This window comes from Aphelocoma coerulescens, unplaced genomic scaffold (genome assembly GCF_041296385.1).
Source record: "Aphelocoma coerulescens isolate FSJ_1873_10779 unplaced genomic scaffold, UR_Acoe_1.0 HiC_scaffold_56, whole genome shotgun sequence".
NCBI classification, from domain to species: domain Eukaryota; kingdom Metazoa; phylum Chordata; class Aves; order Passeriformes; family Corvidae; genus Aphelocoma; species Aphelocoma coerulescens.
In genome coordinates, this window is record NW_027183905.1 from 2,390,633 (window position 1) to 2,414,651 (window position 24,019).

Consider the following 24,019-nt stretch of genomic DNA (forward strand, 5'->3'; position numbering starts at 1 on the left):
GCACCTGGTGGGTGATGCAAAAGATGGAGAGACCCGATGCATACCTCAAGGGAACTTGTTTTAAGGGTGAACTACCCATGGCTCTGGACTTGTATCAGCATCAGCATGTATATATGTATATAATTCGGGTGATGCATGTATGTGTATGGTTAAAAGGGTTCAGTTTCATGTAACATGTTAGTATGGAAAAATTTGGGGTGGATAATGTTGGGGTTTTAGGAGTTCTCCTCCTATTTTCTTTTTCGCTTAAAGGAATTTTCCCCATAGATGTTGCCAGGGGGACAAATTACTGGGGGCTTAAGGAAAACAAAGGCCCTGGCCATAGGAGGAGGTATGCATCTCTTCCACCTAAGTTTGTGGGCAGTCAGTTCCCAGCGTTTGGACGTAGAGAGAAAGAGGCTGCTTCTTCAGCTGCTTTCCTTCTACCGGAGAGACCCTGGGATCCCAAGCCCACCTTCCCTGCCCTGCTGGGAGCCAGGCTGTGGCTGCCTGCCCCTGCCGTTGCTTCGAGTCTTTGCTACTCTGTAGCCCCGCTCGCCCTGCCTGCCCAGACCCCAGGGGCTCCCACCACAGCTCCGGAATTCAATACATCTCATCTGACACCTGGGATTTGTGCTAATCCCTGCTGTTCCAGCCTGCTGTTCCCGAGGGTCCAGCTGGACACCGGGATTGGCTGCCCAGGGGGTTTTTGAAATCTTTGTTCCATCCCTTCCCGGGATCCCAGGCCAGCAGTGCCGCGTTGTACTAGTTTGAAAATAAACCAGTGAGAGGCACCAAGTCAGAATAACAATTTAATGGAAATTAAAGAAAAGGAAAAGAAAGTAAAAGAAAACACTGACAGAGCCAAGATACAACCTGAATCCCTATTAGGCAGGGTAGTGGTAGCAGTCTGGTGGAATGGTGGCTGCAATCCTCTGAAGTGGTGATCCCGTAGTAGAAGGGGTCTGCTCTTCCTCAGAAAGTCCAGCGATGGCTGTGTAGCTCCTGTCCTCTGGAAATCCAGTGGAGCCCGTCCCTTTGATGCTCAGAGTCCCAGTTATATCCATGATGGGATGCTTGGTTCCTCCCTCTGGGTGGAGCATCTCACAATGAGGTAATGAGTCATGAGGCCAGGTGTTGATTAGGCTCGTTAACAGAAGATAGTCCGGAGGGAGTTATCTCTGAGTCATGCAGCAGGACAATGATGGGCCATTAACAGCAAGATAGTCTGGGGGGAGGAGGCAAGGAAAACACTGCCCCACCTGATTTCAACAGCTCATGAGGATGGTAATAGAATACACCTCAACCCAGGACATTATCCACCCCTTATTCTATTACCATCTACATCATCCCAAATCAATACCTTCTTAAACTCTAAACACACATACATATATATATATATATATATATACACAATGAAACCCTACACACCGTTCTCACCTAAGATTAGGTCTCCCTGTGGTACACAACAGGTTTCCCCATCTTTTTGCATTACCCACCAAGTGCAACCAGGTCCTTGAGCAAAGACAATCCCACGGATGGGTTTGCCTTTGCCTGAGGTGGGATTAATCCAAACAGTCTTTCCTAAAATACCTCTCAGGTGTACCACAGGGACTCTATCTCCATCCACTGTGTGCAAGGGTTCAGACTCGGCAGGACCAGCTCGATTGATGGACCCTCGGGTATTGACCATCCAGGTAGCCTTCGCTAAGTTCGCTTCCCAATTTTTGAAGGTTCCCCCACCAAGTGCCTTTAGGGTGGTTTTAAGTAGTCCATTGCAGCGTTCAACTTTTCCGGCAGCTGGTGCATGATAAGGAATGTGATATATCCATTCGATACCATGTTCTCTGGCCCAGGTGTTGATGAGGCTGTTCTTAAAATGAGTCCCGTTGTCTGACTCGATCCTGTCCGGGGTGCCATGTCTCCACAGGACTTGCTTTTCCAGGCCCAAGATGGTGTTCCGGGCTGTAGCATGAGGCACAGGGTAGGTCTCCAGCCATCCAGTGGTTGCTTCAACCATGGTCAACACGTAGCGCTTGCCTTGGCGAGTTTGGGGAAGGGTGATGTAATCAACTTGCCAGGCTTCCCCATACCTGTACTTTGACCATCGTCCACCGTACCACAGAGGCTTCACCCGCTTGGCCTGTTTGATTGCAGCACAGGTCTCACAACTGTGGATGACCTGTGAGATGCTGTCCATGGTAAGGTCCACCCCTCGGTCACGGGCCCATTGGTATGTTGCATCTCTCCCCTGATGACCAGAGGCATCATGGGCCCAACGAGCTAGGAATAATTCTCCCTTGTGCTGCCAGTCCAGATCCACCTGTGATATTTTCACCTTGGCAGCTCGGTCCACCTGCTCGTTGTTGCGATGTTCTTCATTAGCCCGACTCTTGGGTACGTGCGCATCCACGTGTCGAACCTTCACGGTCAGCTTCTCTACTCGGGCGGCGATGTCCTGCCAAATCTCAGCGGCCCAGATGGGTTTCCCTCTGCGCTGCCAGTTGGCTTTTCTCCAGCGAACCAGCCATCCCCACAGAGCGTTAGCTACCATCCACGAGTCGGTGTAGAGATAAAGCCTCGGCCACTTCTCTCGTTCAGCAATATCCAAAGCCAGCTGGACGGCTTTAAGCTCTGCAACCTGACTCGATCCACCTTGTCCCTCGGTAGCTTGTGCAACTTGCCGTGTGGGGCTCCATACTGCAGCTTTCCACTTCCTGTTAGTGCCTACAATTCGGCAGGAACCATCAGTGAAGAGGGCATAACGTCTTTCAGTCTCCGGTAGCTCATTATATGGTGGGGCTTCCTCAGCACGAGTCACTTGCTCTTCCTCTTCTTCAGAAGATAATCCAAAAGTCTCACCTTCAGGCCAGTTTGTTATAATTTCCAGAATCCCAGGGCGATTCGGGTTTCCAATACGGGCACGCTGTGTGATGAGAGCAATCCATTTGCTCCATGTGGTGTCGGTGGCGTGATGCATGGCAGGAACCTTTCCCTTGAACATCCACCCCAGCACTGGTAGTCGGGGTGCCAGGAGGAGTTGTGCCTCTGTGCCGATTACCTCTGAGGCAGCTTGGACTCCTTCATAGGCGGCCAAGATTTCCTTCTCTGTGGGAGTGTAGTTAGCTTCAGATCCTCTGTAGCTTCGGCTCCAGAATCCCAGTGGTCGGCCACGAGTCTCACCAGGCACCTTCTGCCAGAGGCTCCAGGACAGACCATGGCTCCCGGCTGCAGAGTAGAGCACATTCTTCACCTCTGGTCCTGTCCTGACTGGGCCAAGGGCTACCGCATGAGCGATTTCCTGTTTGATCTGGGCGAAGGCTTGCTGCTGTTCAGGGCCCCAGTGGAAATCGTTCTTCTTGCGGGTAACCAGGTAGAGAGGGCTCACAATCTGGCTGTACTCAGGAATGTGCATTCTCCAAAAACCTATGGCGCCTAGGAAAGCTTGTGTTTCCTTCTTACTGGTCGGTGGAGACATCGCAGTGATCTTGTTGACGACCTCGGTGGGAATCTGACGTCGTCCATCTTGCCACTTTACTCCCAGGAACTGGATCTCTTGGGCAGGTCCCTTGACTTTGCTCCTTTTGATGGCAAAGCCAGCTTCCAGGAGAATCTGGATGATTTTCTCTCCTTTCTCAAATACTTCCTTTGCTGTGTTTCCCCACACGATGATGTCGTCGATGTATTGCAGATGTTCTGGGGCCTCACCCTTTTCCAGTGCAGTTTGGATCAGTCCATGGCAAATGGTGGGACTGTGCTTCCACCCCTGGGGCAGTCGGTTCCAGGTGTATTGCACACCCCTCCAAGTGAAAGCAAACTGGGGCCTGCATTCTGCTGCCAAAGGAATGGAGAAGAAGGCGTTGGCAATGTCAATAGTGGAGTACCACTTCGCTGCTTTGGACTCCAGCTCGTACTGAAGTTCCAACATGTCCGGCACAGCAGCGCTCAATGGTGGTGTGACTTCATTCAGGCCACGGTAATCCACTGTCAGTCTCCATTCCCCGTTGGACTTACGCACTGGCCATATAGGGCTGTTGAAAGGTGAATGGGCCTTGCTGACCACCCCTTGGCTCTCCAGTTTACGAATCATCTCATGGACGGGAACCACAGAGTCTCTGTCGGTGCGGTATTGCCGACGGTGTACTGTTGCTGTGGCGATTGGTACCTGTTGTTCTTCAACTCTTAGCAGTCCCACGGCAGACGGGTCATCTGAGAGGCCAGGCAATGTACTCAGTTGTCTGATATCTTCTGTCTCCACAGCAGCTATCCCAAAAGCCCAACGATGTCCTTTTGGGTCCTTGAAATATCCATTTCTGAGATAGTCTATGCCGAGAATGCACGGGGCCTCCGGGCCAGTCACGATGGGGTGTTTCTGCCACTCGTTCCCAGTTAAACTCACTTCAGCTTCCAGTACAGTCAGCTGCTGGGATCCTCCTGTCACCCCACAAATAGAAATGGGTTCTGCTCCCACATACCTTGATGGCATCAGAGTACATTGAGCGCCTGTGTCAACCAAAGCCGTGTATTTTTGTGGGTCAGCTGTGCCAGGCCATCGGACCCACACAGTCCAAAAGACCCGATTATCCCTTTCCTCTACCTGGCTAGAGGCAGGGCCCCTCTATTCCTGGTTCTGGTGCATGTTGCTCCCTTCCGGTGAGTATGTTCCTGAGGTCCCTTCAAGAGGATCAGTCATACTGTCATTCTGGTACCGTCTGGAGTTCTGTGTGCGAGAGACCGGAGCAATGTTGACTCTAGATGCGCTTCTTGTGGTAGTTGTCCCTCTTTTTAGTTCACGTACCCTGGCTGCTAAGGAGGAGGTAGGTTTTCCATGCCACTTACTCATGTCTTCTCCATGTTCCTGAAGGAAAAACCAGAGATTACCTCGTGGGGTGTATCCTCTCTCCCTGGTTGGGGGGCGCCGGCTCCTAATGGCAGAGACTCTTGTTGGTTCTGGCGAGATGTGATAAATCTCTTCCTTAAGCTCCTTTTTCAATTTCTGATGGCCTTCTTCAACCAAGCTCCGGACTTGCTCAGCCAAAAGACTTGTTTCCACGGATGAGACATGGGTGCGAAATGGGGCTGTGACAGTGTCCTCGTAAATCCTCAGCTTGTTCACCAAGACGCCCACCCTGTCCTCGCCTTCCCTCCATTGCAGCGTTGCCAGGTAACGGGAGTATATCTCTGGTCCAAGGCGTGCGAACCTCAACCACATCTGTGATGTGCACTGGACACCATCTGGGCTCTTAGGAAATCTCTCATCTTCTGAGAAAATGATCTCCAGCACAGCCAATTCCCTCAGGCACCGGATACCTTGTTCCATTGTGCTCCATTTTCCTTGGTGTACCTGGAGGTCTTCTTTACAAAGGTACCTGTCCCTGACACTTGTAAGCAGTCGCCGCCAGAGGCTGAGGGTTTCTTGGGTTCTCCCGATCCCCTGGTCAATGACCACATCCCGGGACAGAGATCCCAGTTGCCTGGCCTCACTTCCGTCTAGAATAGTGTCATTGGCTGCAGCGTCCCAGATGCGGAGCAGCCAGGTCAGGATGGACTCATTCATCTGGCGGGTGAATTCCCTCCGCAGGTCACGCAGCTCACCCAGGGATAGTGACCGAGTGATGATCTCTGGCTCTGCCTCTTCTGCTGGGTGCGAAGGTCCTGCTGCATCCTCGTCAGTCACTATGCGGACTGACTTGCTTTTTGATTTCTTCTTCTGCACGGGGGCAACTGCAATCGGTTTAGGCTGTTCTGGTTCAGTGATGGTTTGCGTGGGGATGCTGACAGTGCTTTTGGTTCCTTTCTCCTCTGTGTCAGTCTGCGTAGACATGGGCGCTGTTGTCTTGCGTCTGGCTTCTTTCTCCTCTGTGTCAGTCTGCGTAGACATGGATGCTGTCGTTTTGCATTTGGTTTCTTTCTCCTCTGTGTCAGTCTGCGTAGAGATGGACACTGTTGCTTTGCGTTTGGTTCCTTTTTCCTTTGTGTCAGTCTGCGTAGACATGGACGCTGTTGTTTTGCATTTGGTTTCTTTCTTCTCTGCGACAGTCTGTGCAGACATGGTGTTTGTTGCTCTGCTCTTCTTCCCTCCCTCATCCTGAGGATGCTGTGCCATAGCTCTGATTCTGAGCATGGTGTACATGGTGCAGGCTGTACAGAGAAGACAAAGCAGAACTGACAGCAAGTTTATGCTATCTTTGACATCCAGAGGGAGTTCAATATTTTCAAAAACTGCTGTGCCTGGCCTGAAAGGCTGGAAGAAACCACTCTCTACTCCTCCCACCAGGGGCTGGGTGCGATTGTTGAGGAGATCCCAGAAATAGGAGCCCAGACTAGGACAGCCAAACAAAATGGAGTATATTTTCCGAATGGCATTCATCGCCTCGCAGGTTATTATGCTATAGACATAATAAACCATTAAAGCAATTCTCATACCATTCCCTGGTTTTAACAGGAGTAATACTACAGGCAGGTAGTTCCCCATGTGAGGAAAGATATAGAGAGCAAGATACAGTACCCATGCAGACAAGCTGAGCACCATGGTGAATACAAAATTGTAATTCTGACTTTCTCTCAGAGCAGGCCCCACGTTGGGCGCCAAATTATGTACTAGTTTGAAAATAAACCAGTGAGAGGCACCAAGTCAGAATAACAATTTAATGGAAATTAAAGAAAAGGAAAAGAAAGTAAAAGAAAACACTGACAGAGCCAAGATACAACCTGAATCCCTATTAGGCAGGGTAGTGGTAGCAGTCTGGTGGAATGGTGGCTGCAATCCTCTGAAGTGGTGATCCCGTAGTAGAAGGGGTCTGCTCTTCCTCAGAAAGTCCAGCGATGGCTGTGTAGCTCCTGTCCTCTGGAAATCCAGTGGAGCCCGTCCCTTTGATGCTCAGAGTCCCAGTTATATCCATGATGGGATGCTTGGTTCCTCCCTCTGGGTGGAGCATCTCACAATGAGGTAATGAGTCATGAGGCCAGGTGTTGATTAGGCTCGTTAACAGAAGATAGTCCAGAGGGAGTTATCTCTGAGTCATGCAGCAGGACAATGATGGGCCATTAACAGCAAGATAGTCTGGGGGGAGGAGGCAAGGAAAACACTGCCCCACCTGATTTCAACAGCTCATGAGGATGGTAATAGAATACACCTCAACCCAGGACACGCGTGCTCCCCGAGCTCGCTCCGGAGCGCCCCCTGCAGCCGCGGGGGAACCATCGCACCTGCCCTGCTCACCGGGAGCTGCCAGCGCCCCTGCCGGCTGCGAGCGGAACTGCACCCGAGGGGAAAGGGCCTGACAGCCGAGAAGGCTGGGACTGGGTTTGTGATTGTTTGCTGTTACTGCCATAGTTATTGCTGTTTGTTTGACTGGTTATACACATAAAAATACATAATAGTAAAGAACTGTTATTCCTGTTCCTCATACGTTTACCTATAAAGCTCCGTAATTTCAAAATTATAATAATTCAGAGGGAAGGGGATTGCAATTTTTTTTTCTTCCATTTCAGGAGAGACTCCTGCCTTCCTTGGCAGACACCTGTCTTTCAAACCAAGACACTGGGAGCAACTGGGACCACAGTGGGGGCAAATACAATCATACAGGAAGTGACTGGGTTCATACTGGAAGTGACTGGAGCCACACTGGACTCTTACTGAGAGTGAAAGCAACCATCCTGGGTGTGACTGGGAGCCACTGGGACCATGCTGCGGGCAACTGGGATCTTATTGGGAGTGACTGGGACCAGACTGAAAACACAGTGGGAGTGACTGTAAGCGACCGGGATGATGCTGGGAGTGACTGGGATCATAATGGGGGTGACTGGGAACCACTGCTGAGGCAGCGGCGGAGCTCGGAGGTGGCCCCAGCGCAGGTGGGAGCCGCGCTCGGTTCTGGCGGGGCTCGGCGCTGGCTGCGGGCGGAGGGGGCGGCAGGGGGCTGGGGCGGGTTCGTTGTGCCGTGTGGGCGCCGTGTTCGCCCTGGCGTGAGGGCGCTGCGGGAGCGGCTGCCCGCGCTCTCCTTGCCGCTGCTGCCTCGGCAGGAGCCGGTGCCGGAGCAGCGCTGGCTCGTCCCGGCTGCTGTGGGTAGGACAGAGGTGGCTGCTCTGTCCCCAGGACTGTTTCTTGGAAGGTTCAGACTTCCCGATGTGCCCTCCAATATGCACACACCCGTTTTGTTTGTTTTAGTAGAACAAAGCAATATTAATAACTCCATTGAGACTTTGTTCTTCTTCTCTAAGTTCAGGAATTTGACATGGCCTTGGCTGAGCAGCAGTTCATGGCAATCAGTAACATTTTCTGGAAGTGATAGTTTCTTTCACTCCTTCCTACCTACAGCTCCCTGGCCCTATCTAAAGCACATTCACGGGCTTGGCTTGTTTAAGTCCCATTCACCGTATTCCTTCCCCCCTGTAACTGCTGGAGCCCCTCCCCTGCTTGCGCTCGCAGGTGCCACCGAATGCGTGTCCCGGGATCGCATCTCCCCGCCCGCAGCCTCCAGCGCCCGCCCTGTCCCGGGCTGGCCCTGGGCTGGCGACAGCGAGCCCGACAGAAACCAACGCCCGCGGGGCCACCGGCGCCGGGGCTCAGAGCCGTGCAAGGGAAGCTTTGGTTTGCAGGGACGGAAGAGCCTGGGCTCCTCCCCTGCCCCGTTTGACTTGGTTTAGGATTCAATATTTTGGCCGACGTGGGAGGGGAAAAAGGCGCGGTTTTTCTCCAGCACTGGGCAGGTTTTGTCCCTCGCCTTTGGGCCTTCCCCGGGCCCCCTCTGCCCTCTTGCAGAACCAGTGGCATTTCCCACCCCACGCGGTTTGTAAACAAGAGTCGGCTGCAGTCGAGAAGGCTCCAGGCGCCTCCTTCCAGGCTGACTCTGCCGATGCTGAGGCTGCTCTGGGCTCTGCCAGGGCTCTGCTGGGGCTCAGCTCTGGTCAAGGCTGGGCCCGCTCTCCCCTCGCATTGCTCCAGGCAGCTGAGACACGGGGGAACAAGGAAGGGTCACGTCAAGGGACTTGAGGTTTAACAGAGCTTTTATTCAAAAAACTGCCATAACTACCAGGCTGTCCTAACCACCATAACTAACTAGCAGTGCTAACTACCGTAACTATCCACTTGTCCTAACTACTATAACGAAAAGCTGGCCCCAGGTGCTTCACATCCTCCGCTGCTCCTTCAATTGCTTTGCTGCAGCGATCAGAGGGCTCAGGCTGGAGAGAGGCTTGGCTGATGATAAAAATGGGTGCTGCCCAAAGGATGAAAAAGAAAGAAATCAACTGTTACTTTCCCAAGTCAAGCTCCTCACAGGCTCTGTTGCAACAGGACAAAGGGGAATGGTTTGAAACTCAGGAGAGGGAAGCAGGCTCAGATTAGATCTCAGGCAGAAGTTTTTTATCAGAAGAGTGGGGAAACACTGGCGGAGGGTGCCCAGAGATGTGGGAGGTGCCTCCTCCCTGGAAACATCCAGGCTCAGGTCAGGCAGGGCTCGGAGCCACCTGATCTGCTTGAAGATGTCCCTGCTCCTTGCGGGGCACCTGGTCCAGATGACCTGCAAAGGACCCTGCCAAGCCAAACCAGGCGAGGATTCTGCTGGCTTTGCATGTGAAAAGCAGCGAGACTGGACACTATTGGAGGGGGCCCCATGAGAAAACCCCTCCCTCGCGCTGCTGTTTCCCCTGCAGCCGCTTCGCATCCACCTGCAGCAGCTCCTGGGCAGACCAGTGCCGCTCCTCGTCCGGCTCCAGGCTGCACTCCAGGAAGTCCCGCAGCAGAGCCGACAGGCGCCTGGGCTCCTGCAGCTGCGGGGTCCCGTTCTGCCGGATCAGACAGCGAGCCTGCGCGGAAAGCAAACACTTCTGAAAAAGCTCTGCCAGCTTCCTTCACACCCACGAGTGCTCACAGCGACCCCGGTTTCTCAGCCCCAGTCTCCAGGGACACTTTCCACCCTGGCAGAGATGCTGCTCAGAGCTCATTCTTCTATGCCAACCAAAAAAGCCAGACGCTTCTGCAGCCACAGCCATTCCAACATCCAGATGATCTTGCCTTGAGAGCCAATGTCATTGGCTGACTTTGTTAGTTGGAACCTCCATCAGAAATAGCCCATTTTGCTTCTCCAAATACGGACACCAGCTTTACAGGCCATTTGCAAGAGTCACTGCAGTCTGCCTGTGGTATTTCCAAGGATTCTTACATCAAATGCATCCCTGCAGTGCCACTGACACTCAAGTAAATGCATTCAAGATGTTCCGTCCCAGAAACTGCCAGGCAAGGAACCTGAGGTTTGGGTTGCTGAAAGCTCAGCCTTGGTGACATGGAGAAAGTAGCTTGGGCTAGGAAAGAAATATGTTAGACTATGGGGATGTTAAACAATCATCTTCATGTTTTAGACAAGTTTCCCAGTGAGAAGAGTCAGGGGGAGTTCATCTCGCAGAACCTCTTTCAGAAACTCCTTCAGAAAACTTGTTGAGTTTAGGTGTGGGTTTTGGGGTTGGTCTGGGGTTTTCTGCAAGATTAGAGCTGATGCTCTGGCTTCATGTTTTCAGGTCATCCTCGCAGACAGAAGAGCTGCAACAACTTAAAACTCAAAGCAAATTCTGGAGACTGCAGAATATTCATCTGTGCTCAGGCTCGAATCCTCTGGGAATTCCCTTCCTGATGGGCAGAGCCCTCCGGTTCCACCTCCTAGGGCAGGGTCCCTCTGTGCTCACAGGCCTCTGCAAACTCTGGGAAATTTGCCTCTTACCATGGCCGCCGTGTGCTCGAAGTAAGGAGGTTCTCCTTCCACCATCTCGATGGTCACAATGCCCAAGGACCAGATGTCCACCTTGGGGCCATAAGGAGAACTGGTCACAACCTCTGGGGCCATCCAGTGAGCAGTGCCCACCATGGAGCTGCACTGCTCCTGCTCAGGGCTCAGCTGAGCGCAGAGGCCAAAATCAGCTGAGGACAGAAACAAACACTGTCAAAGGCAGCTGGAATGAGGAAACCAAGCACAAAGATTGCCCACTCTCAGTCTGAGAATGCACTGCTGAATCCAGCTGGAAAAGTCCTCAGGGCTGTAGCCAAGGCAAGATGGAAGTGGACCCTTAAAGGAACCCTCAGCTTTCATGCAGTGGCTTTTAGTGATTCCCTTGAAGCTTCAGATTCCAACTCCTGCCCCTCTGCAAGGGCCACACCCAGAGCAAAGCCACTGCTGACACCCTGCTCCTCTCTGGAGCTCTCTGCATGGGGCAGCCGCTCTCAGCTGGCAGCAGGGGCCGGGCACCGCCACCAGCAGCACTTGTGGGGCTCTGGCCGTCACTGGGAAGCAGCCCCACACCCGCAGCCCGGGAGTACCGTGCCTGACCAGGAACACCCACCCAGCTTGACAGAGCCGTCCGTTGCCAGAAGGATGTTGGAGCTCTTCAGATCTCTGTGGATCACCCGGTTTGAGTGAAGGAAATCCAGGCCCTGCAGACACTGAGAGAGAGCAAGAAACACGAGGGTGGAAATCCATGGCCGGAATACAGCACACAAGAAAGGACAGTTTAGAATTCTGCCAGCAGCAGCTTTGCTGTGCCAGGCCAGGAGTGCAGTGCAGACAAGCTCTGGGCAAATGGTTCAAGGCAAAGCTGAGAACAGCAAATCAAATCAAAAAAGACAGAGAGTCCCACAACAGCAGGAAAGAGGACAAGAGCAGAGTGGAAGTGCAGTGACACTGGCAGGCCGCTCACTTCAGAGGCTCTTTCTTCTCCAGCTCATAAAAACAACACAGAAACAAAGCTCTGAGCATGGAGCCGCTCCTGTTCTCAGGCCCTGCTTGGAAGGAGCATTGTGTCCAAGCCATGGGAAGCACGAGCAGGATCCCTCACCTCCCGACTGACAGCTGCCATCTCTCCTTCAGCCATGCGTGTCTGTCTGACAATGTCCTGCAAAGTTCCTCCATCCATGTATTCCATCACCAGCCAGAGATCTTCATCAACAAGGAAGCTGGAAGAGGCAAACAATGGCATGGAGATGAACATGCACTGCTCAATTCCCTGATGGAAAAGCCTCGAGTGGAATTTTGTTTCCAGGTCACTTGTAAATGAGGACAGAATCCGATGCAGAGACATTCCTGCCAGGCTGCACAGTCCTTGGGATCTGCACAGTCTAAAGGAGAAGGAGACGCCTGTGGAAAAGGAGAGGCCTTAGATGGCAAGCAGGTGAAAAATGCAGTTTAGCAACAGCCCAGATCAATGTGGAACCACAACACTTGCCCCCAGCTGGTTCAGCATCTGAACTCAGCAGTTCCACCGTTCCCTCCAGAACAAGGCAACACAACTTCCAGAGTTATCCAGGGCAGGAGGCCGTGCCGCACGTAGGACAAAAGTGGTCAAGTGTTTGGAAAACCTTGCAGCAAGTCCCTTCAGAAACAGGCAAGGCCATTGCAAAATGGGCACATGAGGTGTTTCTGGAAACAAGAACCTGGTCTTCCTGGCATCTGCAGCAATGGAAAAGAGTTGGGAAGGAGAAGCCAAGGGAAATAATGTCTGCCAGGGTCTATCAGCACCTGTTGTAAGACCCAGAAAACTGGGTCAGCTTGAAGGAAAAACCAAACCAAAGCAACAAAAGCACACGGAGGGAGTGAACTGACAGGCTGTTGTTTTGGGAAGCTACAGCCGGGTGAGGCTTTTTCAAAACAGGCTACAGACTGCGGATGCCAGGAGAGATTAACGCAGGGCCCGTGCACGGGATAAGAGCTGAAGCACTCACCTGTCCAAAAAGCTGACAATGTTGGGGTTCTTCTTGTCCTTCAGGACCAGGATCTCATTCACAGCTCGTTCCCCATTCTGCCCTCTGAGACTCATTTTCTTTATGGCCACCTGAAAGGACATTGCAGCCCTTGAACTGCAGGAGTCTGGGGCAGGAGGCCGCAGCAAACATGGAGCGAGTCTTTGCGGAGCGACGGAGCCGGGCTGTGCCAAACTGCCTTGGGATGGGACACCCGGGCTCAGCAAGTGACATTCCCACAGCCCATTTCTCTGCTCGCTGCGGGGCCGCTTACAGGACACAGGGCCAGAGACATTTGGCCTTGGAAGCTCTGCAGAAATGGGCCCTCAGCTCTCAGCCTCAAAGCTCTCACAGCATTCTCTGCACCTGCAGTCTTCTCAAACCGCCTTAGTTTACCACCACTCTCATTATCATTCAAACACATTTTGCAAGCAGGAAGTAATTCTGCTTCTGTGAAAACAGAGCAAAACAGCCGGGAACCCTTTAGCAATCCTGGGGGATTTGGTCATGATTTCAAACGCAACTGCTCTGTTTGGGATTGCACAACAGAGCAAACACGCACAAACATTGCTCAGATGATCCCTGTCACGGGCTGTCACTGACACCAGACCCAAACACAGCTGCAGGGTTTAGGAGAGAGCTTTGCTCTGCACATCCATCTTCTCATTCCTCTCCCTCTCTCTGGGAACAGCTGCAGTAGGACTAAAACCCCAAACTGATCCCAAGCAGGATCGCTCCTTCATTAGGTCTTGAGGTATCCTTTGAAGATGAAATACAGGATGGAAAAACTGCTAAACAGTGTTCCTGTCCAAGGCTGGGATGAAGATAAATTAGGCCTCAGCCTCCACCAGCTGATGCATTGATGTTTTCAGATATGAAGACCAAGCCAGCGTGTCCTGCTCTGACAGACACCGCTGCCCTCCTTGCATTCCTTTGGGCACTTCAGAAGGCTCAAGTCTGTCCCAGCCGTGCTCTGCAGGCTGACACTGCTGTGCCTTCAGAGGAACAGCCTGTGCAGGAAAGCTCTGCTGGCCCCCCAGAGCTGCAGCCACAGCTCCCAGCAGAGGGGAAAGCCCTCGAGAGCTGCCCGACGCGCTGGGCGTGGTGACACTGACCTCTCCTCCAGTGGCCCTGTCGAGTCCTTTATAAACGGTTCCGAAAGCCCTGGAGACAGAACAGCAGAGAAGAAAGAAGCAGCGCTTTAGGTCCTGGGAGTGAAAGCCAGCCCAGACAGGAGATCTCTGCTGCCTGCAGCGTTTACAAAACACCTGGGTGCATCGACCCTTCAAACAGCAGCGCAGCAGCCACCAGCCCTGTGCCACACAAGGTGTGCAAGAGAAAACTGAGGCCCAACACGAAGGAAAAGGGCTGGAGCAAATCCCAAATGTCCACACTGAATTACTTTAGTCCAAAACCTAGGGTGGGAGCAGGTGTCTAAAGAACTGGAGAAGAATGTATTTCATCCTTTTCCATTTCCTGCCTATGAGCTGCAGGATCCACAAGGGCCCTGCCATCAGGCAGCTGATGCATTTTCCCCTCGAGTGCAGCAGCTCTGTGTCTGTTACTGAATGTACAGGGTTTACTACCTGTGCTGAAAAGAGCGCTTATTACTTCATCTCTGGTTTCTGTTTCTAAACTGTTATGTTGATAATCCTGACCGGTGGATATTTTAGGAAGCAAAATATTTGAAAGGAATCTTCTTGAGAACTGTTTTCTGACAGTCACCAGATGGTGAGCTGCTCTTTCAGGCAATCACATTCCAGGGACAGAAGATCTTCCAGGTCCTGCTCCTTGCTGCAGGCAGGACACTGCCGGCCTCAGGGGCCTCTGACGGTGCCTTCTGACCACAGTTACCAATTCTGATCAGGACTGAGAGACAGCAGGATCGTGGCCCAGTGTCTGAAGCTGTTTGCAGCTTGCCTGGCTTCTCAATTGATCCTGCACCAGCAAATACCTGGCCCCTGCTTGTGCAGAAGTAACTGCCGTGCACTTACCCTTGGCCAACCTGCTCCAGTTCCAGGTATTTCTCGGCAGGCTCCCCCACGCTCACGGTGCTCCCTGAAAGAAACCACATGGAAGACGCTCCCTCCCAGATGGAGACCCCGCCTTGCAGCAGGGCCAAAATGCAGCCCCACTCCCTGGGGCCCGGAGCCCCTTGGTCTCAGCTGGGCAAGGACAATAAATGACTCTGTGACATTCAGCTGCACAGCAAGCCTGGGTGCAGCTGATGCTGAGACACACACGCAGCACCCTGCTCTGGCACACAGCAGCACAGCAGACGTACTCAGCTGCATCAGGCACCACTCCTCTCTGCCCTCTGGCTGCAGGGCTGTGCTGCTGTCAGAATGTTCAGCCCAGGATCCCGCAGCAGAGGGAGGTTCAGTGTCCTCTTCCCAACCAGAGGGAGGATCCCCGTCCTCTTCCCAAAATGCAGCAGGTTCCTGGTCTTCTTTCCAAGCCACGGCACGTTTGCTGTCCTCTTCCCATGCCGGGAGAATTGCAGCCTCCTCTTCCCAAGTCCCAGGATGTCCTCTGTCCTCGTCCCACGCTGGGAGATGTCCGTCGTCCTTCTCCCATGGCACTGGAGCCTCGCTGTCCTCGTCCCACACCAGGTGATGTCCACCATCCTCGCCCCACACCACAGGAGCTTCACTGTTGTATTCCCGAACCATGGGATGTTTGCCCTCATCTCCCAGGACAGAGGGAGGTTCACTGTGGTCTCCCGGGACAGAGGGAAGTTCACCATCATCCCCCAGAACAGCGGGAAGTTCACTGCTGTCTTCCTCCTCTTTGGCCGCCTCTTTGGAAGCACAGGGAGCCAGAGGAGGAGCTGATGCTGCTTTTGTGCCCTGTGGACAGATGGTAGCGTGAGGGACGGGAAGTTCTATCTCAGTTATCGCCTTATTTATCCTCAGCTACACATCCAGCTGCACTAAGCAGAAATGGGATTCAGAGCTGTTCAAACTAGGAATGGGCTAAAGTCGACATTGCCACTTATTGCTGGGCATTCCATATTCCACCGTGGCTAAAGCCAGCAAGCAATCTTCTGCCTGCAAAACCAGACCTGCAGCTCTTCAAAAGCTCTTCAGCAGAGAAGGAGAAAAGTGCCAGGGATCCCTTTGCTGCTGCTGCTGCTGCTGCAAAGACACTGGCAGGAACTTTCCTTCAGCCTCCCAGGCTGGCGCTCGACTGCCACACGCCAAGCTCACAACTCTCTGCACAATTCCGACCACCAAAGGTTCCTTTCCCACTCACCGAAGGAGGAGCTGCTCGGGATCCACGCGTGAGGTGCCCTGCAACGGGACAGGCAACACGAACCAGATGCTGTTAGGAAAAACCTGCCCGTGGTGGGAACTCCCACGGAGCAAGGACAACCCGAGAGAGCATTTTGCTTCCACAACATCCCTCCAGGAGCCACAGTCCCTTCGCACAGCAAGCAAGAGAACAGCACAGAATCCTGGGCTGTGTCAGCCCTTGGCTGCAGCAGCCAACGCAGGGAGTTCCAGGCTCCGCTGGCACAGACTCTGCGCTTGAGGGAACAGAACCCCCCCGGCTCCATTGCAAATGCTGTGCACGCCCCGCTGGCTGCAGACACCCCCTTTTTCAGCTGCAGCTGCTGGCAGGAGCTCTCCCAAACCAGCGGTGTCTTAATGGCAATTTGGTTACAAAGGCAGCTCAGTTCCAGTGGGAGAACAGAAAGCACACAGCAAGCCCGAAGGCACCGACGCTGCAGCCAGGGAAAACCTCGACTTACGTGCCAAGTGGGCTAAAAAATACCCCGAATAAGCCACAGAGTACAGAGTGCAAACTGCAGCAACCGCTTGCTGGATCATTTTGGCCGTGCTGCACACGTGGCAGACTGTACCCCTGCAAGCACAGAAGGACACCCGGCAGGGGCTGGGCTGGCTGCTGAGAATGCCTCGGGCAGGAGGATCCTCCGGCAACCAGCGGGCGCCCAGAGCCGCTCTGGACACTGAGGGCTCCGTGCCCACAGCAACGGGAACACGGCGAGGACGCGGCAGCGTTCCCGTGACATCACAGCAGCAGCTCCCGCAAGAACCGCCTGGAAGGTTCTCCTCTGTCACAAAGGAGCACAAAGGATCCTCCCGGGGCACAGCCTGTTGCTCAAAGCATCCAAGAGGAACCCAGAAAATGCAGCAGACCAGGACAGCCCATAGCCAAGCCTGAACAACGAAATCAAAGCCATGCACTGATGCCCCGAATTAGGGGCGGGAGTCGGGAGGCTGCAGGGCTTCCCAAGGAGCCGGAGGCAGCCAACACGCAGGGCTGGGCAAGTCGGGCCGGGAGCAGCGGAGAGCTTTGTTTCCCTTCCCAGCTGAATGGCGGCTCGGGCCGGGCCCGTTCCAGGGCTGTTCCTCAGCTGCGGCTTTCCCCTCACGCAGCCCGGGGGGCGCTGGGAGCGCGGGGCGAGGCTGGGCCGTGTGCAGAGCCCGCCCCTCGCTGCGATTGGGCGGTGCTGCCGTCAGTCGTGGTTCTGGCGCGCTGATTGGTCGGAGCGGGGAGCAGCCCGGGCCCGGAGCCGCCGGCAGGGCGGCCGTGGCGCAGCAGAGGCGCCATTGGCGGAGCGTCTGTGCGGGCCCGGGAGCGGCGGCGGCGGCCGGAGCCCGGTGAGGCGGCGGCGGAGCTCGGAGGCGGCCCCAGCGCAGGTGGGAGCCGCGCTCGGTTCTGGCGGGGCTCAGCGCTGGCTGCGGGCGGAGGGGGCGGCAGGGGGCTGGGGCGGGTTCGTTGTGCCGTGTGGGCGCCGTGTTCGCCCTGGCGTGAGGGCGCTGCGGGAGCGGCTGCCCGCGCTCTCCTTGCCGCTGCTGCCTCGGCAGGAGCCGGTGCCGGAGCAGCGCTGGCTCGTCCCGGCTGCTGTGGGTAGGACAGAGGTGGCTGCCCCGTCGGCGGGAGTGTGCGGGAAAGTTCCCGTGGCCAGAGGTTTGTGTCCCCAGAGGAGCCGGAGGAGTCCTGTAAAAGGAACTTTATTCCTGGAGCAAGGGAGAGGCCACGGGGCATTTCCCGTGGGCTCTGTCCAAGTGTTGGAGGACGCAGCCTCCTTTTTATGCCGATTTCCGCGGCCGCATCTCCGTGTCCCTTTCCCCCTTGGCTGAGGTCCTTGGAAGGTACAGACTTCCCGATCCGCCTGCTGCATGTGCCCCTTAATGTGCACCCCCACTTTGTATAACATCCGATATTCATGGCTCTGTGGAGTCCTTGTTCTTCTTCGGGAAGTTCAGGAATTTCGCAGGAGCTTGGCTGAGCCGCGGTTTCTGTCAGCTAGTAACACTTTTCTGAAATTTTATGGTTTCTCTTGTTACATCCTTATCTCCAAGTCCCTGGCCCTATCTCCAATGGGATTCACAGCATATGTTTGTAAAGACACGTTCATTTTTTTCCTTTTAATCCCCCCTTCTTATTTTTTTCAGTACTTTTCTTTACAAACTTTAAAAATGCCTTAATCTGTTTTTCTTGGGCCTTCTTTGGTTTTGGGATTATTCTCAGTGACCTCATTCTGTGTCCTTTTGCAGCCGTTTCTGGGTCAGGAGGCCTGGCTGCCACCTGCATGCCCTTGATCCCCTGCTGAATGAGCTGCACTGAGCAAGGTGTGGTGCATGGTAAAAAGATGAGAGTTGCTGTAGCACCTGAGAGGAGAAACAGCATTGGTTTAACCCATGGTCTGCCAGGGAACCACGAAAACGTGTCCCATTCCCATCCTTTCCACGTTTGGAGCAGTACATGAGCTGCTTTCTTCTTTCCTTTGTTCTCTGTTTCACCACTTTTCCGTGGCCATCTCTTTGACAAGGGCAGTTTGAGTAATTTAATTTTCCACAACCTCCTGGTCCTTCTGCTGAAAGAGAATCTGATGCCATCCCAGGGTGAAATGTGGCGTTGCTCATGGGAGTGGATTGGTGGGTGAGAAGGTCAGGAGCTGGAGCTGTGTGCTTGGTTATGATTTGGAGGACAGCTTGTAATCTAATGATGCATTGAAATGATCACTGGGTTCTCTGGCACCTGGTATGAATTTGTTCGGGTTCCCAGGGGCTGCTCCATGGTGTTGTAGGCTTTGTTCTGGTGGCCGTTCATCTTTTCCCCATTTTTGGGTGCTCCCAGAAATGCCAGGGATGCATCAATTGACCTCTTTTCTCTGATGAAAGCATCACATCCTTGGATTCCCAAGTGATTTCGCTGACCTTGTGGCAGCAAAAGCAGCCCAGTGGTCAAACGCACCCTGTATAACCCAGACAGTGCCAGAGATGTTGGAGTGGGGAGAGGGATGATTCCCCCCCGCTTTTGTGAGTGAAGTTCTCCCAACATTCTCCGTTTGCTGTTTTCCTTTGCAGCTTCAGGGATTTCTGTTGCAGAGTCCGAGATGCTCAGTGTGGGCTCTGCCTTTAGCGATGCAAATTCCGTCTGTGCAGGGAGGCAGAGCTTGGGGTGAGGGGCAGAGGGAATCAGCCCAATTCCTCTGGCAGGCAAGGAGAGCCTGGGACATTGTGCGCACTTCCCCCAGCAGAGATAATTTGCATTTCTAAAGCTCCTCTGCTGGCTGCTTGGAAGGAAACTTCTCCTCCGGGGCAGCCATCAGGTGACTCACCTATGGGCCCTCCTCCCCCACCCTCCCCGCCCCCAAGCTGCTCTTTTCCCTTTTTTTTTTTTTCATGTTTTTTTTTTTATCTGTTTATGAGTTAAAGGGTCTCCTTTAAAGATCTTCCAGTTTTGCACAATGTAACCTACAGGTGAACATCGAAAAACCCATTCCAAAATTCTGCCATCACTAACAGCCACGCACACACATACATAAAAAAACCCCTAAACTAATAAAGATTTTCGCTATTTCTTTTCCTGAGACTATAAATTGGCTCTCACACCCCTGGCCCAGACCCAACTGACAATGTCAAAGTAGGATTATTAAGAAAAAGCCTTCTAATGATGTAATCTTGTCACCAAAACTGCGGGGGGGGGGGAACAAAAACTCTCCAACAACCTTTTTAGTGTATGAGGATCAAGGCTGAAGAAAACGAATACAAAAGCTAAGTTTTTAGCAATGTAATATTGAACATTTATTAGTAGAACAAAGGCAAATCACAGCCTGGGGCGCTTGGCAATGTTGCCAGAGGCGCCCTCCATTCATTTTACTGTGGGCTTAAGTACTCTCCTGAACTGTTACATATTCATTAACCCAGAAAGGAATTTACACTTCCCTCCCCTTTCCCCCTGTCCCGTTTCTGCCCCTTCCCCCAGCAGGACACCGCCTCAGTCCTCTGGATCGCTTCAGAACTGCAGACAGGCCCCCTCTCTCCGGTGCCTCCGCAGTCTCCAGCCTCATTTGCAGCTGCCAGTTCCCTTGGGCGGTGTGAGCTCTGATGAGGTAACAATCTTCCTGGGATGCATGCGGTTTATCTTCTTTGTTTCTCTAAGATGTCTTGGTTCCTGGCTCTGTAGTTTCTCAGCTCAAAAGACATTTATTACCGTGTGTTTATTAAGACATTTCTTAACATACTACAACTATTTCGAAGTTACAATTTACCTTAATCTCGTTTGTACTTAACTACATTTTACTTTAACACTATTTCTACATAATCCATCATCACTTGTAAGTGTTAAAATCATATCTGTGAAAGACAACATTTATCATTCACTCATTTATCACACCAGGGTAAGGAATTCACTCATTTATCACACCAGGGTAACGAATTCCAAACATGGAGGGGAGATAATTGAATATCTGCCCTGGGTCTGGCTCTTCTTCTTGCCAAAGCCAATGGCAGCAGCCGTACCCGTGGCATCTTGGTTTCTCTCAGCAGCTTCAGAAGGTGTTTCTTTATTTCCCCATTCATTCTTTCTACCCGACCCGAACTCTGGGGGTGCCAGGGCGTTTGGAGGTCCCACTGTGTTCCTAAAGCAGCCAGAACACCCTGAAGGGTCATTCCTGTAAAATGAGTTCCCCTGTCTGAGTGCATTGCTTCCACAATCCCATATCTTGGAATTGTTTGTTCCAAACATGCCTTAAGAACTGAGGCAGGGATTGCTGAAGCAGTCGGAAATGCTTCTGCCCCGCTGTGAGCTGCCATGCTGTTAGCAGAAGATATTGAAGCCTTCCTGCTCAGGGCATTTCAGTGCCAGGCTCTTCCAGGCACCCCCAGCTCGGCCCTTTGAGCTGAGCATGCGGGCGCTGAGCTGCGCTTTGTCTCCTTCCCTTTCCTTAAGAGCAGCGTGTCTTGTCACTCTTTTTCCCTTCTGCTGCCCTTGCAGACCCATCCCTAAACACCTTTTCTCCCTCAGGCCAGGGAATGTCTGGTAAATCTCTCCTAGGCCGGCTCTGGAGCTCTGTCACTTGACTGCAGCCATGGGTTTCTTGCCAGCCCCGTGTCCAGGGCCGTTCAAACAGGAGGCTGGGTTCAACCCTTGCCCTGTCCTCAACTCTGAATCCTCCTGTTCCATCCAACAAGTTTCATTCTGTAAGAACCCAGCGCTGCTCATCCATTTAGAGGCTCCTTTGGTTAACAAAGCTTTACCTTGATGCCAGGCTTGAACAATGAGAGATTCTGCTGCTGTCAGTTTTCAGGCCTCAGTTGCCATTAAAGCCGGGGCTGCACAATTCTGCAGACAATGAGGCCACTCTCTGGCCACTGGGTGAAACATTTGAGCCCAGGAATTCCTTTGGCATGGCCCTGTTTAACATCCACATGCAATTCAAATGCTTTTTCCCTGTCTGGGAGGGCCAGGGCAGGAGGCTCAGTTAATCTGCTTTTGAAGCCTTGAAAATTGTGCTTTCCTTCTGGTGTCCATGATGGGGTTTCTTGCCTGGCAGGAGAGGAGAGTTGTAGGGAGAGATGCCTGGCTCCAGAAGCGCTGCCTTTAGCAGGGACTCAGTAAGAGGCTGTAACCCCTTCCTTGCCTCCCTTGGAACAGGGTATTGCTTTTAGACACCACTTGTCCTGGATGCTTCAGAGGAATTTGGAGAGGCTCCATATCTGATTTTCCCTATTTCCGTGGGGCTGCCCACACTTCTGGGTTCCCTTCAGCAGAGGCCTTCGCAGACATTTGACACCAAGGTACAGCCGCATTAGCCTCTGTATCTCCTTTTACAATGTTAATTTGTATTCCTGCTTTTGCCACCAAATCCCTTCCCAGTAAGTTGCAATCACAATTAGGAACAAACAGAAATTGATGCATTTCAAACCTGTGGATGCTAAAAGGCAGGAGCAGAGAAATTTTCCAGCTCTGTAGCATTTGTGAAGTTTTCCTTTTTCATGATTTAGCTGAGAAACAGAGAAATCCAGCTTCTCTGTGAAATCTTTCATTGTCATGCAAACTGGATGGACAACACTTTGCAAGAATGTAAACTATTTTTACACCTGCTAGTTGTTGTGAGAACTCTAAAATTGTTTTCAGTCTTGTGAGAATAATATTTGGAAATGGGTGTCTTACTGCTCAGCTCATCACCTTGAGAGGTGGTGAATGAATAAACCAATCATGTAATTTCTTTATTGTAAACTACACTATAAAAGATGAGCTATTAATTAAATGAGGTCTCAGCTCTGTTTTAGTCATGTCTTGTATCCTGGATCTATGTCGTGATTCACCGTTCTGTAGGGAATAACAGCGACATAAACCCATCCCCCACATCTACTGATAGTGGTTGAATAAAACACACCTGCTCATCTTTCCCACTTATTCCCTGAATAATCAAGGAACTTCTTGACCATTTCCCCCCTTAGGTCTCAGATTCGGAGTGGATCGAGAGGCCCCTGTGTCCATCAGGAGCGGCCTCGTCTCGATCCAGACGCGCCCTGAATGTTCTCAAGGGCTCTGGTGCGGTGGGTCCCTGGTCTGCTGGGAGCTCTGCCAGCCCTGACAATCCATGTCCATGTGGGGTGGACTTGCTGGTGCTGAGGGTGCTGCTGTCTGTGCTTGCAGTGTCCTTCTGGCCTGCAGATGGACCCCTGATTCCTTGCCAGGGGCTGTTTGGGTGGGCTCTGCCGTGCCGAGGAGGGCAATGCCTGTGCCAGGTGCTTGTGGCCGTCGCCGTCCCCTGGGTGCTGGGGCCCCCTTGGGCCCTGCGGTTCATCCCTGGGGGGCTGTAGAAACTCTGCCATGGCCTTTGCCTTCACCTTGGCCTTTTGCTCATCCCTTCTTGCATTGCCCTGCTGAGCCTTTCTGGCCAAGTGCTGCAGGGGCTTCTTGTGCCTCTCCTGCAGCCCCCTCAGTGCCCGTGGGTGCTCATCCTCTGACAGCTGCTGAGCTTTCTGCAAAATCATTCGTTTCTCCAGTGACCCAAACAAGATCGATAAAAGAAAATCCTGATCCTTCCATATCCTGCAGCCTCCTGGGGGCCGGGGGCCACTGCCGGCCCTGCCTGGGGGGTGTTGGGGTCAGGCAGTGCCCGGCGCTGAGCCCCGGCTGCCCCACAGCCCCGGCCCGGCCCCACAGCTCCCCACAGGCCCCCAGCCCGTGCTGCCCTGTCCTGCTGCTCTCCACCACAGAGAAACCCCCTGAAATACTGAATTTCTTTGTTTCCCTGTCTTGGAGACCAGGGATACAAAAGATCTGGATCAGCTGGCAAATTTTGAGGATAAGATGGTGCTGAAAAGCACCCCAGTCCTCACTTTTTTCTCTTCCTCCTCTTTTCCATCTTCCTTTTCCTTTCTTACCCCATAGATTCCTCCTGCTGCTGTTTGCCTTAACCATATTCCTGCACACTCCCTTCAACCAATCCCTTCCCAGCACACCAACACCCTCCGTCCCCTGTTGCTGAGACCCCTTCTCGACTTCCCTTTTTCCCCCCGCTGGGTGTCCTTAATTAGCTCTGGGAGAATGTGCAAACTGCCTCAGCATTGTCCCCTTTTGATTAGGAAACGATGTCCATGGTTCTGTTCAGGCTTTGTTGTTGTTCTGGAAGTTGAGGAATTGAGCAGGAGCTTGGCTGAGCAGCAGTGTGTGTCAGTCAGTGCCATTTTGTGGAGCTGCTGGTTTGTGCTGTCACTTGCTTGTGTGCAAGTGCGTGTGGCTGTGTCCGAGCAGATTCAGAGCATGTGTTTGTAAGGAGGCGTTGGTGTTGTTGGTTCGCTGGGGGTGCCCGGTTTTCGGGCCATCCCCCCTGGAGCAGGGTGTCCCCCCTTGGTGCAGGCGCGGCCCTCAGGCAGCGCTCAGCCAATCAGAAGGCGCGGCGCTGGTGACTCAGCAGTTGCCAGGCAGAGCCGCAGCGCCCGGCGCTCCCCAGCTGGAGCCCACGTGTGGCCCGGCCTTGGCGCCCCCCGCCAGGGGAATTTGGGGAGGTGGGAGGGGGGGAGCGCCAAGGCCGGGCCGGGC

At 53.1% G+C, this 24,019-nt stretch overlaps 1 protein-coding gene across 1 annotated transcript in view; it reads left to right on the plus strand.

Moving 5' to 3' along the window:
* LOC138101927 (uncharacterized) overlaps positions 1–24,019 on the plus strand; it is a 958,962-nt gene that overhangs the window by 521,633 nt on the left and 413,310 nt on the right.